The following is an 18,781-nucleotide window of genomic DNA, read 5'->3' as shown; positions in this document are numbered from 1 at the left end:
GTGGCACAGTTGTGTTAATTGAAAGAACAATTAATCACATCTTGCTCTAGAAGTTCTTTGTTTCCAAAATTTGTTAGGCACTTAACAGCTTGGCAAATGTAATGGCTCCTACAAAATCATAGAATCTCCCACGCTTTTCATTTATCCTGTGTTTGGAACAGAGTTTACCAAAGTAGAATCAACTGTTTTTATGAATATAATATTGCATTCAACTACGAGAACTTGGCAATTTCAAAGCAGATATTTATTATGTTCTTTAATTTTTTTCCCTTGTAAATAAATACGAGTGTGACTTCAATAACTCCTTTTAGGACAATGAACTGATGTCAGACAAAACCGGTTTGTGCAGCTTAACCGATACAACTGTTTCAGGATGCTTTAACACACACTAATAAGTAGTAAGAATTGCAATCTTTAAAATAAGGTCACTATTACTTGTGGACAGGGAAATAGATGCATTTTTAAAATTACATTTCAGAAAATTGTGGAAGAAAAGTGAAAAAGAGAGTGCAGGCTGGGTGGAATGGGTGGAGAAAAGTGTCAAGCGTAATTTGTGACAGACGGGTATCACCAAGAGTGAAAGGGAAGGTCTACAGGATAGCAATGAGACCAGCTTTGTTATATGGGTTGGAGACGGTGGCACTGATCAAAAAGAAAGGAGACAGAGCTAGAGTTGGCAGAGTTAAAGCTGTTAAGATTTGCATTGGGTTTTACGAGGATGGACAGTATTAGAAATGAGGACATTAAGAGGGTCAGCTTAGGTGGGATGGTTGGGAGACAAAGTCAGAGGGGCGAGATTGAGCTGGTTTGGACAAGTGCAGAGGAGAGATGCTGGGTATATTGGGAGAAGGGTGCTAAGGATAGAGCTGTCAGGGAGGAGGAGAAGGGGAAGGCCTAAGAGAAGGTTTATGGATGTGTTGAGAGAGGACATGCAGGTGATGGGTGTGACAGAGTGAGATGCAGAGGACAAGAAGAGATGCAAAAAGATGATCTGCTGTGGCAACCACTAATGGGAGCAGCCAAAAAACGAAGTTGTCTACTAACAGAAAACTAGAAGTTACTGATTACTTTTGCTCACATAAATATGGTTTTCTACGTTGTTCTCATTGTACCATCTTCTGAACCAAAAAAAATGGCTAGGCATGCATTATAGAAAAAATTCTACTTTGCTGTGTTTCATCATGGCTTGGCTATAGCACATATTCTGACATTTCTTAAAATGCGTGCAAACACCATGTCAATGTACGATAGCCCTGCAGGAGGACAATGACACTGGCCTTTAATAAAAATGTAAAGCACTGATTTCACATATGATGTAATCAGTTTATTTGAGATTTATTATCTTGTGTACACAGTTCAATTACATTCCTACTTGGCTGCAAGCAGAGTTTGAAGTGAAAGCAAATTTCTGGCAGCAGTTTAGTTGGCGTCTTCTTTCTCGCTCCTAGTTTGTTGTTACTTTTACATGATGGGGCTGAGGGCTGCCCCTTGGAGGTCACAGCACATGTATATTAGTATGTGACAAACGCAAATGCCCAACAGCTTTCCTTAGATAGGCATGACTGTGACGATGTGGGTCTAACTCCATGGTTGCCACTTCCCTTTAAGGAGCCTCTTGAACCCGACACCGTCGGTAATGTAACTGGATGAGCTGGACAACGAGGACACCACAACGAAGCAAGGGGTAAGATGCAAAAGTGCTTTTATTTAAAAACAACAAAACCAAAACAAAGTGTTCAAATAAACTGCAGTGCTCCAAAACATCATTAAATAAATAATCCATTAAAACCAGGGTGAAACAGTGCAGGCTAAAATCCAATAAATAGTTCCATTAAAAGCGAGGTTAAAATAGCTGGAAGCAGTCCCTTTTAAAAACAAAACCCAGTGCCTTCTTTCAGCTGGCGGCTCCCCTGCTTCTCCCGTCCGGGCCAAGCACCAGGGGAGTCAACCAAGCTGCAGCTGACCATCTCTTCCTGCTGGTCTGGCAGCTTCTCGATCCCTGGCTTCATTCAGCTGATCCAGAGTTTGCTCTTTCTGCTCTCAATCACTCACGCTGGCATCAGCTCTCAGCTTCCAGCTTTCATCTTCTTTCTCTAACCTCCATTCTTTCCTTTTTATTCCTTTCCCTTCGCACTCGAACTTCTATTTATAATGGGGACGTGGCCCAAGTGTGTCAATTAGCAGCTCCTGGCATCAATTACGGATACAGACGATTCCCTACCTGTGCACTTAAGCGAGGAAACGACCGCAGCACATCATGTCTGAGAACCGCTCTGGCCACACTACCACACCCCCTCTATATGTGGCGATTACACATTTGACTGTATTTTAATTAAATGAAATTATTATGTATTTACTCTACTTATAACAAAGAAAATGACAACACTTACCAAAGAAAACGCGCTTGCATGAAATACAGTACGTATAACAGTAAACGGGTTTACCCTTACATTCTGTTTTTAGGTAATGTATTAATGTATTAAGCTGAGTTTTCAACAAAATTAAAGTGCTTTGGGGCATACTATATTTAGGGTTTAAACTATAAAAATAGGCATTCAAAAGAGATTTTTTAACCACATCCAAAAGTCGCGGTTTTTCACAATTCACGGGTGCTCGGTATACGTCTGCTTTGGAATAAGTCCAACTTGGTACACGTCCTGTTTGGACACAAAAAATTTTCCTTGGTATATGACCTTTGTTTGGAATAAAACTCGCGTGCTAACCTTGTTTACTTCTCTCGAGACAAAGCCACATAGCATTCAGTGAACAACCCACGCTATAACTCTCAGTGAACTTTCACGTGTGTGATATAGCGGGTCCACAGCTCCTGTCAAAGTCCAGCTTTAAAATAAATAATCACCGCACTCGCAGCTTGGTGAGGGGGCGTGGTGGTTATGTGGCTGAAGGTTGTCAGGGCGATTAGCGATGTGGGCATTTCTCACCAAAGTGCACTTGTGAGGGACCGTCCGCATTCATGATTGTTCCTGGGGCTGCTTATCTTGATAAATAGAAGGGCGAGTCAGCTAGAAGGGGAGTAAAAAGAAAGAACGGACGAGAGAGAGAGAGAGAGAGAGCGAGCGAGAGCGCGCATGGATGAAGTGGCTGAAGCAGGCAGTCTGAAGGTCAGCTGCAAGTAGGGCGACTCCCCAGTTGGGAAGCAGGCACCGGGCTATTTGGTTTTTTTTTTTCAAGAATGCTTCCTGCTTTTAACTTTGTTGTTTTTAAGAAGACTTTTTTCTATTGTTTTTAACCTCCACGTTTCACTGATTTTATGGATTATTTATTGGAACTTTGGAGACAGCACTTTAAATTGAACACCTTGTTTTGTTAATTGTTTTAAGAAAAGCACTGCACTTTTTCACCATCCACTTGCTTTGTTGTTACCAATGAGGTTAGCAGCGAGGCACATTACCGACGGTGTAGGATTCAAGGGCTCCCCGGCAGCAGACATGGCCCTGTGTGAAAAAGTAATTGCCCCCTTGTTCAAAAATAACCTAACTGTGGTGTATCACACCTGAGTTCAATTTCCGTAGCCACCCCCAGGCCTGATTACTGCCACACCTGTTTCAATCAAGAAATCACTTCAATAGGAGCTGCCTGACACAGAGAAGTAGACCAAAAGCACCTCAAAAGCTAGACATCATGCCAAGATCCAAAGAAATTCAGGAACAAATGAGAACAGAAGTAATTGAGATCTATCAGTCTGGTAAAGGTTATAAAGCCATTTCTAAAGCTTTGGGACTCCAGCGAACCACAGTGAGAGCCATTATCCACAAATGGCAAAAACATGGAACAGTGGTGAACCTTCCCAGGAGTGGCTGGCCGATCAAAATTACCCCAAGAGCGCAGAGACGACTCATCCGAGAGGTCACAAAAGACCCCAGGACAACGTCTAAAGAACTGCAGGCCTCACTTGCCTCAATTAAGGTCAGTGTTCACGACTCCACCATAAGAAAGAGACTGGGCAAAAACGGCCTGCATGGCAGATTTCCAAGACGCAAACCACTGTTAAGCAAAAAGAACATTAGGGCTCATCTCAATTTTGCTATGAAACATCTCAATGATTGCCAAGACTTTTGGGAAAATACCTTGTGGACTGATGAGACAAAAGTTGAACTTTTTGGAAGGCAAATGTCCGTTACATCTGGCATAAAAGGAACACAGCATTTCAGAAAAAGAACATCATACCAACAGTAAAATATGGTGGTGGTAGTGTGATGGTCTGGGGTTGTTTTGCTGCTTCAGGACCTGGAAGGCTTGCTGTGATAGATCGAACCATGAATTCTACTGTCTACCAAAAAATCCTGAAGGAGAATGTCCGCCATCTGTTCGTCAACTCAAGCTGAAGCGATCTTGGGTGCTGCAACAGGACAAAGACCCAAAACACACCAGCAAATCCACCTCTGAATGGCTGAAGAAAAACAAAATGAAGACTTTGCAGTGGCCTAGTCAAAGTCCTGACCTGAATCCAATTGAGATGCTATGGCATGACCTTAAAAAGGCGGTTCATGCTAGAAAACCCTCAAATAAAGCTGAATTACAACAATTCTGCAAAGATGAGTGGGCCCAAATTCCTCCAGAGCGCCGTAAAAGACTCATTGCAAGTTATGGCAAACGCTTGATTGCAGTTATTGCTGCTAAGGGTGGCCCAACCAGTTATTAGGTTCAGGGGGCAATTACTTTTTCACACAGGGCCATGTAGGTTTGGATTTTGTTTTTCTCCCTAAATAATAAAAACCATCATTTAAAAACTGCGTTTTGTGTTTGCTTGTGTTATATTTGACTAATGGTTAAATGTGTTTGATGATCAGAAACATTTTGTGTGACAAACATGCAAAAGAATAAGAAATCAGGAAGGGGGCAAATAGTTTTTCACACCACTGTATATACACACACACACACACACACACACACACACAGTGATCCCTCGCTATATCGCATTCGACTTTCGCGGCTTCACTCCATCACAGATTTTAAATGTAAACATATCTAAATAGAGTATATCACGGATTTTTCGCTGGTTTGCAGATTTTTGCCCAGTTGATTTCATACAAGGGATGCTATTGGTGGACGGCTGAGAAGCTACCCAATCAGAGCACGTATTACATATTAAATAAAACTACTCAATGATATACGATATGTTTCCCGCGCGGTGCTTCGCACACTTAAAAGCTCTAACATCCCGTATTGATTTTTGATTGTTCGTTTTTCTCTGTCTCTCTCACTCTCTCTGATATTCTCTGCTCCTGACGAGGGGGTGTGAGCAGAGGGGCTGTTTGCACAGATGCTGTTTGTTTAGAAGATACGGACGCTCCTGTAAAAAAACGCTGAAAGACTACCTTCACATTGATTCCCTTCATTGCGGCCACTTTATCGCGATGCTTGCATACTTAAAAGCCCAACAGCCCTATTGATTTTTGATTGTTTACTTTTCTCTCTCTCTGACATTCTCCGCTCCTGACGCACACCTTGAAGAGGAAGATATGTTTGCATTCTTTTAAATTGTGAGAAAGAACTGTCATCTCTGTCTTGTCATGGAGCACAGTTTAAACTTTTGACTAAAGGGTGTTATTTCATGTCTAGAGGGCTCTAATAATGTTAAAAACGTATTTAGAAGGTCGTAAACAGGTTTTCAATGCTCTAACTGCAAAAATATTAGATTTATAAATAAAGAATCCTACTTCGTAGAAATTCATTTATCCACCTGGAGTGGATTAACTGCTATAAACGAGGGTTTACTGTATAACTGTGCGGAGAATATTTATAAACAGTGTGAGAGAGTTTCTAAGAGCTTAAAATATATAAAAATAACCATACAAACATATGGTTTCTACTTCAAGGATTTTCACCTATCGCGGCGGGTTCTGGAACGCAACCCCCGCGATCGAGGAGGGATTACTGTATATATATATATATATATATATAAAGACAAATACTAATGTCTCACTCATCACAAAGTCTCCCGAACCATGAGAACTTTGGACTTGAAATTTGGAATGTAGGTTACCCTTGGCCCATAGGTGCTCGCTAAGAAATGGTTTTAATAAGTGCAAAATTTCTTATGGTTTTTAGACCCATTTGTATGTCTTTCCTCTTTTCACAAGAGAACAACTTAATGGATTTAGATCAGGTTTTTTTTTTATACAATTTGATTGAACATTCTGTTGATTTTGCCATTTCTCTCATCGAGCTAAGTATCATAGTTTACTTGTGGTACTGATTTATTTGCGTGAATCTGAGAGACACAACGGGCCGAGGCCCTCCTGACTCATGTGCCAGCATAAGGGCGTAACCTGGCCACTACTTAGCTAGCGAACGAGAGAACTACTTAACGAATTTAGATAATTTTTTTTCTATAATATCCTTGAACATTCCGGTTGATTTTGAGACTTCTCTCATTGCTCTAAGAATCATAATTTGCTTGCAGGAGCAATATATTCACGCTAATCCGAGACAGAGGCTGCGGACTAAGGGGAGGGGGAAGAGTGACGTCAGGAGTAGGGAGCTGGGCGGGAGGCCCTCCTCACTGTCCTGCTTTACTAATACGCAGGTGAAGCCATGAGGGATGGCTAGAACAGTATAAACCGTAGACCGACAGACTTGAAGACAAAAGTGCTTTTCACATATAATGTGGACACACATAAAACAGCCCGATTATAAATCCAACCAATACAATGTGTCAAAGAAAGTGCCCTCTCACCCAGTAGTAATGGCTCTTCAGTTATTGCCATAAAGCCCATCATATTAGTTCCTCACATTAATTTAAGCACCATAAGTTAACAAAATATTGCATCCAGATGTGATATGTTACCTACTCCGGGTAGTTTGCAGTTATGGGCAAGAAAAAATTTTCATCTCATGTTTTTATGCAGAACAGAGAAAAACCTTTCTGATATATAACAGGGGTTTAAAGTGATCAATGCAAACTATATCAGAAAGTCCCAAGAAAAAAAATCTCACGTTATTCATGTTGACAAGCCCACATGTCAAGTCATCCAGCTGTATGCTTACAAAGTTATAAACACATTTTTTTTTTACTAAAAACTGCTTCTGGGAAATGCTCTCGTGAAAGAAAATTCAGCTCCACTAGAGATGACAAACTGTAAAGGAGTGTTAAACATAAGAGGGCATGATTAATGACAGCCTTTCCCTAGATAAAATTCTTAACAAAAACAAAAAGACTGGTTTCAGCTTTAACCACTCATCTAAACAAACCTGTCACTATATGACCTGCCTATTGAAATGGCAGTCCGTGGGCCACATGAGGTCCAGAAGCAACCCCTGAATGGCTCAGCCCGTGGCCCCACCAGAAACGCACAGAAAAACATTTCACAAGCTTTCAGAAAGGCTCAGACCATGAATGCAACACTCAACCCACAATGCAGCTCAATGTTGAGTGTCTAGAAGTGCTGGTTGTAGTCTATGATACTGTGACTACCTGTCGAATAAGACACACAGGAGCCATTTCTCCATGGGGAATCTTCAAAATGCAAACTGGCTTTTAATTTGGTATACTGCGCTTTAAACTGTCTGGGTCACGGGGACACCACCAAAACAAAAATGCCTTCTGCTTTTCTGCCTCTTCCTTTTACCATTCACTGCCCCTCTCTAGGGAGGTGCCCAGAGCCCTCACAAAGTGCTTTCCCCCCAAGATCATGCAGTAATGAGACACGTCATAACATCAATATAACGTGAGATGTGTAGCAAAGCCATGCCTAATCATATTTGTGGTGATTTAAAACGAACCTATGTTCCCTCACTGTGCAGTAGATGTTGTATTCATGTATATTAGTTACGGTTATCACCTGTTAAGGATTTGTGCACTGATAAGTTTGATAGCATTAATAGTTCTTTTTTTATTCTGTTAAACACAGTCTGTGATGTCCCTGGGTCATAAATGACCAAAATATTTATTTAATTTCAAAAGGGAAACAAATATATTGCCTATTCTGTGCATTATTTTTATGTATTTTGAGATATTCCTGGGTCAGATGTGAGCAAAATGTTTATTTTTCTTTTTATTTCAAAAGTGAGAAAAAAAGTATTGCTACCACCTCAGATTCTGCACTTTTCTGCACTTTCTGATGTGCCCTTGCAAGATTTGACCAAATTTAAAAGGAAAACAATTACTAAACTTTACTTGTTTTTCAGTACATTCATTTGTGTTTGTTTCAAATTTGTCATTACCTACTGCTTTCCAGCCACTGAAAATGTTTGGCCCAACTGCATTTCTTGTTTTGAAAATCTGCCATAAACTGAATTTGTAATGGAATTACATTGGAAACACCTGCTACCTCCTGTCAAATTTGGTGGAGGTTCCATCATGCTGTGGGGTTGTGTGGCTAGTTCAGGGACTGGGGCCCTTGGTAAAGTCGAGGGTCACATGAATTCAACCCAATATCAACAAATTCTTCAGGATAATGTTCAAGCATCAGTCACAAAGTCGCAGTTCCTCAGGGGTTGGATATTCCAACAAGACAATGACCCAAAAACACAGTTTGAAATCTACAAAGGCATTCATGCAGAGAGAGAAGTACAATGTTCTGGAATGGCCGTCACAGTCCCCTGACTTGAATATCATTGAAAATCTACGGGATGATTTGAAGCAGGCTGTCCATGCTCGGCAGCCATCAAATTGAACTGAACTGGAGAGATTTTATATGGAAGAATGGTCAGAAATACCTCCATCCAGAATCCAGACACTCATCAAAGGCTATAGGAGGACAGCGTCTAGAGGCTGTTAGATTAGGAAAAGGAGGCTCAACTAAGTATTGATGTCATATCTCTGTTGGGGTGCCCAAATTTATGTACCTGTCTCATTTATTTATGATGCATATTTTCTGTTAATCCAACAAACTTAATGTCACTGCTGAAATACTACTATTTCCATAAGGCATGTCGTCTATTAAAAGGAAGTTGCTACTTTGAAAGCTCAGCCAATGAGAAACAAAAATCCAAAGAATTAAGAGGGGTTTCCAAACTTTTTCATATGACTGTACCTTATTCTTATTACTACCTCTTTAAAAATTCAACTCTTACTCCCGTGAAGGAAGCCCATAATGTCATTAATTTGGTCTAAACAAGCTTTCAAAGAACATGGAAAAAAAAGAGGGAAAGGATAGTTGAAGTACTGACAAAGAAATCACTAAGAAATTGTTTAAAAAAATTATATAATATGAAATATGAAAATACGGCAAATAGTTTTTTTAAAAAATATAATATGAGATGTGATATTAATAAATATAAAATAACTTTAATGATAGCTTTATCTGTAATAGTTTGATCATTTAATATTTTTGTTATATTGCAAAATTTTATAATCATTGTTACAATTCATATTATTTTAATGGTAAAAACGATCTCTAAGTAGGAAAACCCAAGCCAGTCGTAAAATCATAAATTAAAGGGTTCTTCACCATCCCTTCTATGTTTATATAAATATATAAATGTCTCTGTAAAAAATAAAAATAAAAATTATTTGTTTATTTGTCTCTATCATTTTTAACAGTGAATTTCTGTTTTTTCATTTTATAAATTGTTTAACGTACCTAAATTCTCGAATTGCCCCCCTAAAAAATAAAATTGCACCCTATGTTGGGAATCACTGATGTAGGGGAAATTCCACACCACTGTTAGCCTTTCCCAACAGTGGTAATTAACAAAGATCACTCCACGAACAAAGCGTGTAATATTCTAGGAGGTCCCAAAGAATTCCCTGGTAATGTCTGAGGATCTTGAACTGGCGGATGTCTCTGTTCATGAACATCAGAGGAACACTGCATGGCAGCATTGCAAGAAGGAATCAACTACTATCAAAGAACAACATTCCCACCCATCTAAAGTTTGCTGAAGACGAAATAGAAAAGGCAGAAGGCTACTGGAAGAATGCTCCGTGGATGGATCAGCCCAAAACAGACCTTTTTGGCTTGACCGAGAAGCATTGTGGTGGGTGAAAGGCAAATACTGCATTCCAGCATAGAAAAATGTAATATATCTGTAAAACATAGAGGTGGGAACATCATTGTTTGGGTCTGCTTTGTTACTTCTGCACCATGGTAGCTTGCCATCATTTATGGAATTACAATATGAATTTTAAATTGTACCAGCAAATTCTACAGGAAAATGTCATGATATCCAGACATTAACTGAAACTCCAGAGAGCATTGGTTATGCAGCAAGACAACAATCCTAAACATACACCTCATTCTACCTTTGGTTAATGCAAAGAAATGTCATGTTTTGGAACGACTGAGTCAACGTCCTGACCGTAATCCTATAGAAACGTTACGCAAACCGATCATGTCACCTTAATGCAGCCTTATTGATTTCCATTTGATGTACCAATTTCATGAATAATGTGGAGATTTTTCCGGCAGCCATACCACATGCACTTCAGAAGAGGTCATCCAACTGAAGCTAAGCATGTTTGGGCCCGGCCAGTACTTGGATGGGAGACCAAGTAGGTTGCTGCTGGAAGAAGTGTTGGTGAGGCCAACAGGAGACGCTTATCCTGTGGTATGAATGTGGACCCCAATGCTGCAGTGCAGGCTGTAAAAACGGCACCATCATTCAGATGAGACGTAAAACTGAGCTCCTGACTCTCTGTGGTCATAAAAGATGCCTGGGTATCCCTTGTAAAGAAGAGGATGTATCCCGATGGCCAGGCTTAAGTGTCCAATATGGTCTTGTCATTCTGGCACCGTAATCACTTCTGTTCTCTCTTTCTCTCGCCACTTTACCACCTAACAGCTAATGTGTGATGAAGATACTGGCACAAAAATGGCTCCAGGTGAGTGCTGCACATTAGTGGTGATTGAAGAGGCTCCCCATTCACTAAAAATGCTTTGAACAGTGAGAAAAGTGCTATATAAATGTAAAGAATTGTTATTTTACTAGAATTCACTACCTGAAAATTCTCAGTATTTAATAAATTAAAAATGAAAGAAGGTTGCTATCGTCAGTGTTAATAGGAGAGACATCAGAAATAATTCAACGTATGTTGACAGCATACAAGATATTTTACACAACACTCACCCCATTAAGCTCATTTGATTAACAACAGCCATCTTGTCAAAAAATGTACTACAAAGATTATATCGGTTTGCCAATAGCAAAAACTTACAAAAACCTTTATAGAAATCTAAATTTCCTTGAAAGAAAAGAAGAGTTTCCAAAAATAGCAGATAATACAGCTTACTAGTTTAAAGTAGCAGCTATGACAACAAGTGGTAATCCTTCTATATAAAAGCGGTCGGGATTGTCCTTCCTTCCCGTGAGTGCTACGCAGGCACGGAGTTTCACACACGCCCCGTCCATTTTGCAATGCACAATGGGATTTGTAGTTTCGTTTTTCCAGGTAAAAGATGATTTTTTACTCCAGACTGTGCGATATCTTCTTCTTTCTTACTATATAAAAGCGGTCGGGATTGTCCTTCCGTCCCGTGAGTGGAAAGCGTAGCGGTATTCCGCTTATCACAGACTTACTACTTGCAGCTTGCGGTACGAAGCGACGCGATGTGAGCCAAGTTCTGGTGCTCCCATCGTTCCCTTGCTTTTGTGCGCGATGCGCTGGAAAATTAGACAAAATTATGTCTCTGGAAATTATTAATGTTGATGGAGTACAAATGCCTCACCGCGTAGTGAATATCAGGTGGTGTTCAAAAGGGCGACCTCAATATGGAAAAAAAGTTTCAATTTCATCACAAAAATAGCAGAAACTACGAGTATTAAAGTAATACCGCTCGAATGCAAAACAACCAAATTAATGAGTTTGTATAAAATATCAAATTGATCTACATATTAAATTGCCTTCAGAAGTGGTCAACTTAAAAGTCGGGTGAGCCTAGTACTAAATAAAAAGACACAGATCACTGATTAATTGTGGAGTGTCTTCGAGTCTTATAAGCCACCTTGATTCTTCATTTATTTACATTTCGCCTCCATCCATTTTTGCAACCCAATAGCTACGGCCTATTCTGACATCATCTGTCACAGCTCGCCAGTTCATAAAAAGGTACACTCAACTCATATCTAAACTTGGTCAAACCAGCCCAATATGAATATTTTTGAAATATGGGAAGAAGCAAGGATGCCTGGATTAAAAAAAAAAAACATGCAAACTTGACACCGACTATGACCAGACTGGAATTCAAAGACAGAACAGCAATGACAAACAGCTGGGAGAACCAATCAATCAATCAACATTTATTTATATAGCACATATTCATACAAAAAAAATGTAGCTCAAAGTGCTGAGAACCACTGTGCCACCCTCTTAATATCTTTTAAAATATAGGTACGGAGGCCAGGAGCATTCACATATTCTATAAATAGGCAGCAATCCTCTCAGTAAAAGCATTCAGTCAAAATTCAGAAAATCCATATTTATCCTGTCATCCCCAGCTAGAAGCAATTTCACTTTTCATTTTTTTGATAAAACTGTACAGGTTGTTATCATCAGTAATCTTTACTGCAGAGAAGACAGCAAGGCTGATTAAGACACGACTGACAGGACAAAAAGGTTTACTGTGGCCTCCCTGTACTGGACATATTTGCCAATTACTGAAAATGGAACAAAGCACTTTCTACACAATAACACTGCACAATTATTTTTTAAAAAGTTGCTCATTATGATGAACAGCCTCAAGCAGAACACAATTATAATTTCAGATTGACCGCATCACATAGGAATTTGGAGAAACATAAAATAAACCTTTATTAGTTTAGCAAGTTGAATCACTTAATGAGGCCGACACATTACATTAGGTCAACTGAGCAAAAAATGCTTTGCTGCAAACTTTTGTTTGTACTCCGCATCTGATGCTCTTCACTTCAACATAGACAATAGTCCACTTGCCCAGATACAGTTTTCTTTTAATCATTGCAATTTCCTGGTGAAACCTTTCACCATGTTCTTCAAAGCTAATCTTTATGGAGGCAGTGATGAAGTCCAAGTTTCAATATGCTTGAAGCAATTTGTCAATCAGCTGAGCGTATTGTAGTTTGGTGCTCTGTACAGAATGACACAAATATTAAATGTTCACAAGCTTTGTTGCCTCAGTTGTTATGATGGCAATTTGCATATACTCCAGAATGTTACGAAGAGTGATCAGATGAAGTGCAAATAATTGAAAAGTGAACTTCATCCCAAAAAAACAATTTCCACTGCACTTCAGCCCTGCCACTAAAGAACCATCACTGCTTTGCACAAAAACAGCTTCACAGGCAAGGATATCGCTGATAGTAAGACTGAACCTAAATCAACCATTTATCAGATCATCAAGAACTTCAAGGAGAGATGTTCAATTGGTGTGAAGAAGACTTCAGGGCGCCAAAGAAAGTCCAGCAAGCGCCAGGATCGTCTCCTAAAGTTGACTCAGCTGCAGGGCACCATCAGTGCAGAGCTTACTCAGGAATGGCAGCAGGCAGGTGAGAGTGAGGCAAAGACTTTTGGAGGATGGCCTGGTGGGTGTCAAGATGGGCAGCAAAGAAGCCAAGAAAAAAACATCAGGAACAAACTGATATTCTGCAAAAGGTACAGGGACTGGACTGCTGAGGACTGCTGGGAGAAAGTCATTGTCTCTGATGAATCCCCTTTCCGATTGTTTGAGGCATCAGGAAAGAAGAAAAGGTGAGTGTCACTACCATCAGTCCTCTGTCATGCCAACAGTAAAGTGTCCTGAGACAATTCATGTGTGGGGTTACTTCTCAGCCAAGGCAGTGGGCTCACTCACAATTGTGCTAAGAACACAGCCATGAATAAAGAATGGGACCAAAACATCCTCCGACAGCAACTTCTCCCAACCATCCAAGAACAGTTTGATGACCAACAATGCCTTCTCCAACATGATGGAGCACCAGGCCATAAGGCCAAAGTGAGAACTAAGTGGCTCGGAGAACAAAACATCAAAATATTGGGTCCATGGACAGGAAACTCCCAACACCTGAATCCCATTGAGAACTTGTGGTCAATCCTCAAGAGGCGGGTGGACAAACAAAAAACCCCAAAATTCTGACAAAGTCCAAGCATTGATTATGCAAGAATGGCCTGCTGCCATCAGTCAGGATTGGGCCCAGAAGTTGATTGACAGCATGCCAGGGTAAATTGCAGCGGTCTTGTAAAAGAAAGGACCAACACTGCAAATACTGGCATTTTGCATAAACTTAATGTCATTGTAAACAAATGTCATTGAAACTTATCAAATAATTGTAATTCTACTTCAGTATACCATAAAAACAACTGACAAAAAGATCTAAAAACACTGAAGCAGCAAACTTTGTGAAAACCAACACTTGCGTCATTCTCAAAACTTTTGGCCACGACTGTACCGTAGTTCCCAAGAAAATTCTCCACAACACCACCTTACATGCTATTTGCTCCAGCCCCACTAAGATTTCTTCAAATCACTTATACTTGATGATGTGTCCAATATACAGATCGACAAAAATAACTTCCTTAATTTCGACATCAGTTACTCATGGAAACATCTGTCTTGAATATCAAAATCTATCACCTTTATTGCATTTAACTTACACTAAATTTTTCTTCAACGCGATATTATATGAAGAGAAGGCAAAAATACCCAACCATTGTTGGGTGCCCTGGAATCAAATGTTTATAAACTAGCCAGGTTCTTTTTCATATAATGAGACACAGCTGTCCTATTCACAAATGAAAAAAAAAAAAAGAGTACTTGGAATATTCGAGTCACATTCTTAGAAGCAGTGTACTACTTTTAGATCCCCATAGACTTTCTAGTTGTTGTATTTGTACTGTAAATTGTCACACACGTGCTCATGACAGATAGCTTAAGTGCTTTGGTGATGGTAATTACCCACCTGGACTAGTGGTTGGCGCTGTCTACTAATGCCATCTCTTCTATTCCTTCTGCAGAACAGAAATTTGACAGCCACTCTATCTCTGCCATCTCTTCCGTTTCCATCCACTTGGACCTACCCTTTCTTGCCACTTGAACTCATAATCTGGAAATTGCCCATCTTGATTCAGTTCCAGTTTTTAGCATTTTACCAAAAAGTGTTTGGGGTAACAATATATTCACTGTCCGGCATATACTGAGTACAAGCAATAGCATTACTACAAGTCAAATTAAACTCTCATCATTGTAGCCACAACTCTGCCTTGCCGAGACAATTAATGAATGATGTGTAAGTTTTCTCTGGCCATAAGTCACCCTATTCTAACATATACTGTACTTCTAAATTATTTTAACATTAACCCTATAAACCTATTATGTAGAATCTTTAAATGTGTAAGGCCTCTATTAAATTTGGCATGTTGAAAACCAATCAAATCCCCCATTTATTGTTATGTTGGGGGTGAAATCCTCATTCCGCCACAAAAATCAGCCCCTGAAATCTGCACTTGGACAGAAACAGGGGGAATACTATAATATGTATCAATTAGCTTAACTGAAAATTATGACTTGTAAATTACACAGGGAGCTCCACACTTATTGAAAAAGTTGCCAGAGTAGTAGTAGTTTGGTTTTTTTTTGGTTTTACTGTTCTAAAGGAGACTGTTTTAACATCATACCTTTGGTTTATTTTTATTGTTATTACTGCATTAGGGTTTACTATGCTTATCCAGGGCCACTTTTTAACACCATTCCCAAGGTTTATTATCTTAATATTTCTGTTGAAGATTATATTTTATACATATATTATTTAAACTTTATCGGCAATGGATATCTCTACTTTTTAATCCTAAAATGCCGCTGCTGGGGGGCTTGTTTTGTTTTGGACGTGCTATGTCTCTAGGTATGTCAGAGGACTGGGACTTTGTAAAGTGGGGTCCAGCCTCATGTGGAGAGGCAAATTGTGGGGGTGGAGGGATAAGGGGAGGAGAGAAAGAGAACTAGCTATATCTAATCTATCCTTTTAATCCTTATAATTATAACTACCAACGTAACAATAGGCTACATGGCAATAACTCGTGGGAAAATTGTAAATTAAGGTTAAAGTTGTCTCACTTCCAGTTAAGACTACAAAATGACATCAAAAATTCAGAATCAATGTCTCCATGATGGGGCAGTTAACTTTGTGAGCTGGAATGTTTGAATCACGAATTAAAGAGAAAGAAAGTATTCTTTCACCTAACAGGTCTAAACGCTAAAATAGTATTTTTACAGGAGACCCACTTACTAAGCAAGGATCAGTTCCAGCTGCAAAAAGACTGGACTGGCCAAATGTTCCATTCCAGCTTTACAAAGAAAACTAGAGGTGTGGGAATTCTCATACATAGAGGAGTCTCATTTGTAGCATCTGATCCTGAAGGGAGATACGTGATTGTCACGGTCAATTTATTTAACTGTAAAGTGCAGGAGAGCTGAGCAGAGGTGGAAAAAGGACAGGTTGCAGGTTTCTTTTGAAATTTTGAGAGAAAGTTGGTTGTGTTATCAGAAAGTTTTGAAAGCTGCTACATCAAAATCTTTTTGTGAAGATATTGGCTCTCTCACAACCCCCGTGTACTTTTTTAACACATTGAGTTCTGCTCTTAATCTCAATGAACCAGTCTATCTGGAAGCATCCAGGGAAACTTGCGATAAATTTCTTTACTTTTTTCTGAAGAAGGTTGTAAGCACTAGGGCCCTCATTTCATCACCTTCTCATGATACATCCATTTTAATACCCTGTTTGGCTGTATTTGTCCACTTCGAGCCTGTCACTATCCCCTTTTTAAAGCAGCTGTTTTCCAGTATGAAGCCATCTGGCTCCCCCCTTGACTTCTTAAGTTCTTTTCTAACTTGGGTACTTCTATTCTTACAATCTATGTATATAATTCACTAAGGCAAGACAACCATGTAAAGCACACCGGAAGGGGGGTGGATTCACTAAGCTGCCGACAAGCGAGACGCCCATGGCACACGCAGGAAGGAGCCACGCCCACCAACTCTAAGACCATTGGATACGACGACAACTCACAGAACCATGCCCACCAACTCGGACGCGACGACACAGGAAAAATGGCGTCATTTATGTTCGTCTGTCGTAGAGTCCTACATGCAGCTCTGAGCCACGTTGACTGTTCACAGAGGCATGTTTCTCACGGAAGTGAATCGCTATATGCAGCGTGTAAAACGGTTTGCGAGGGGTATGCCATGAGATCCTTAAAACAATCCTTCAAAACTGAGGTTAAAACACAATGAAGGAAGCAGTCTTTAAAAACCAATAACCCTGTGCCTCTGTTTCATTACCGTCTCACCTGCTTCACCAATGCAGGCCCTGCAATAGTGGAGACGCTCTCTCAGCAGTTGACCTTCTCTGTGCCTGACCGGTTCAAACAGAGGCACCACACGACGCGGCAGGACTATGTAAGAGGAGGCATGTTTGTCACGGATGTAAATCGCTGTATGCGGCGTGTAAAACAGTTTGTCGCGGATGTGAATCATTGTATGCAGCGTGTAAAACAGTTTCCGAGGGGTTTCCCATGGTCTTAGACTCGGTGGCCGGGTCTCTGTCAGTTGCTCTTGCGACCGGGCACATGACCAGGTAGTGTGTATACTTCGAATGCGAGGGTAGATGCGACAGGACCGTCTAAGAAAAATCATGTCGCAGATGTGAATCGCTGTATGCTGCGTGTAAAACAGTTTGTCGCAGATGTGAATCGATGTATGCTGCGTGTAGAACAGTTTGCGAGGGGTATCCCATAGTCTTACAGTTGGTGGGCGAGTCTCTGTTAGTTGCTCTTGCAAGTGGGCACATGACCAGGCAGTGTATGTGCTTCGAGAGTGTGGGTAGATGCGACAGCACCATCTAAGAAGATTCATATTTGTCGCGGATGTAAATCGATGTATGCAGTGTGTAAAACAGTTTGCCGCGCATGTGAATCGCTGTATGCAGCGTGTAAAACGCTGTATTGTATGTTGCCCTCTCCAGAGTTACATCTTTTCATTCACCTACAGTCGTATACACAATGAAGTAACCAGTCTTTAAAAACCGAGTTTTCGGTTACAACGCACAACCGCGTGCACCATAGCAAACTGTTTTACACGCTACATACAGCAATTCGTTTCCGCGACAAACATGCGTCTTCTTAGATGCTCCTGTACTTTGTACACACCACCCTTCCACCTCGCTACCACCGTGGTCGGGTGTCTTTGTTGATTATATATAAAAAGGCAGCCAAAACCGCACAGAGCAATGAAAAGTCTACGTGAGTCACAGCTGCATCTGGACTGTGCAAAGACAACAACGACTCAAGTGACGAGTTAGAGGTGGGCACACGAGCAGGCAGTGCATACTGGACGAGAAATCAGCAGACTAGCATGACGGAGGCAGCGGAGTGGATGTCCTTCTCCTCTCCTCCCGTTCCACCCTCCGCGCCGGAGCGCCGCACAGACGATTGTGTGTTGGTATCGTTCCGTGCATTGTTACAATGTTGATTTTCTTGCTGATTTATTACATTTACGATTTTTCAAATGTTAATTTTATCCCTGTGCTTAAAAATCATTAAAACCGGCGTGATTATGCGGCATATGGTACGCCGCGGGTTGGCTAGTTATTAATAATAGTTTAACCTCTAGTGTGGTGCCTAAAAATTTTAAACATGCTATTGTGCAACCTCTGCTGAATAAAACGGGTCTGGACCACTCCGTTATGTCTAACTTTAGGCCTATTTCCAAGCTACCTTTTTTCTCCAAACTCTGGGAAAAAGTCATCTATAGCCAACTGAAGTCCTTTCTGGATGAACATTCAATTCTGGAAGTGTTCCAGTCAGGGTTTAAAACTCACCACAGCACTGACTCCTCTCTGTCAATGGTTT

At 40.4% G+C, this 18,781-nt stretch overlaps 1 protein-coding gene across 13 annotated transcripts in view; it reads right to left on the bottom strand.

Moving 5' to 3' along the window:
* The window catches only part of dock7 (dedicator of cytokinesis 7), a 267,403-nt gene that overhangs the window by 207,388 nt on the left and 41,234 nt on the right, over positions 1-18,781 (bottom strand). The gene's annotated exons all lie outside the window — the stretch shown is intronic.

This window comes from Polypterus senegalus, chromosome 14 (genome assembly GCF_016835505.1).
Source record: "Polypterus senegalus isolate Bchr_013 chromosome 14, ASM1683550v1, whole genome shotgun sequence".
Classification (NCBI taxonomy): domain Eukaryota; kingdom Metazoa; phylum Chordata; class Cladistia; order Polypteriformes; family Polypteridae; genus Polypterus; species Polypterus senegalus.
This window is presented reverse-complemented; position numbering and strand designations above follow the sequence as displayed.